Source organism: Artemia sp. Qi Xiang Cuo, chromosome 9, assembly GCF_049724085.1.
Source record: "Artemia sp. Qi Xiang Cuo chromosome 9, ASM4972408v1, whole genome shotgun sequence".
NCBI classification, from domain to species: domain Eukaryota; kingdom Metazoa; phylum Arthropoda; class Branchiopoda; order Anostraca; family Artemiidae; genus Artemia; species Artemia sp. Qi Xiang Cuo.
Window position 1 is genome coordinate 62,703,667 of NC_142802.1, and position 1,386 is coordinate 62,705,052.

Genomic DNA, 1,386 nt, shown 5'->3' on the forward strand with positions numbered 1-1,386 from the left:
ATGGATTGGATAGACCACATTATTACACATCTCGAGAATTATAGCGAAAACGGAAGTGGGTATGTGGTTTCATTTGTTGGAAACTTAAGCGTTAATATTTGTAAATTAAAAAAAGATTTTATTTTAAGAGAGGCTGCGGCGTCTGAGGGGTCAATACTTTTAAAATATAATCCCGATTTAGAAGAGGGTTGTAGAGGCGTTCAGCGAATCTGTTTTGAAACAAGTCAAAAATGTTTCAAGTACGCTTTCTTCATGTCAGCTTTCCAACCATTGAAAGATGGCGCTACAAAGAAAAATTTAGAATACTGGGCTGTACATGGGAAGGTGGGGTCCGATTTTCCCATTGTAGATTTTTCATGTTTAGAGGGAAAATACCCAGTAACGCTCAAGTCCATTGATATTGTTGAAAGGGCCAATGCCCATTTAAATATTGGCGTTACTGTGGTTCAATATGAAACAGAATTTGAGGATGGGGTTCGTTCTAAAAAGAAGGGGGTTGGTGTTCCTAGTAAGGAGCCCGTTGATTGAATTGGTGAAACACTGGGTTTGGCTGGTGTACACACCACCTAGTGACCCCAATGCAATTGGCCTTTTCAATCTGAATACACACATCAGTAGAGTTCTGGGGGACGGTAAAAAGGGGTGAGGGGTGTACGTTTCTACTGTCCAACATGCCTGTCACAATTTCGTAGTTATTTAAAGCTACAGAATCATATGAAGCATTGTAGACGGTATGGCTACCAGTCAGTGAAAACGGTTTCAGGTGATAGGGCCATTTTACGCTTTAAAAATTTCCAGAATACCCTCCTCCAAAGCACTAAAATCTCTTTGGATTGTGAGGCGAAGCTAGTGGAAGTGAACGATCCTCGATTTCCGGATCGAATCAAAGAACACCAAGCCATTGCAGTTTCCTGTGCCCACGCGCAAAGAGACAGTTCTAACACTATGCAGCTGTTAGAAATAGTTGAAACGTTGGATGAGGGAGAATTCATGGTCAAGGCACTGACCAAATTAACTGGCACCGCTAATGGAGCTATTTCTCGTTTGAGAAATACCCATTACCCTATGTTGTTGTCTGCAGTGGATCGTCTCGTGATTAAAAATCAAAAAATATGCTGGGTTTGTAAGGGGGAGTTTGAAGAGGGGGATAAGGGGAAAGGGACTAGAGGGAAAAGAGTGGGGGAAGGGGAAAGTCGGAGATCATGATCACTTTTGGCAGGAAATATCCTCAAGGGGATAGTAATTTTAGAGGGGTAGCACATCAATCATGCAACGTAAATGTAAGCCAGCAGTTTTTTATTCCAGTTTTCATTCACAATGCAAATTATGATTTAAAATTTATTTTACCGGCTTTGGCACGTATGCACAGGGAGGGAGGGGGATTAG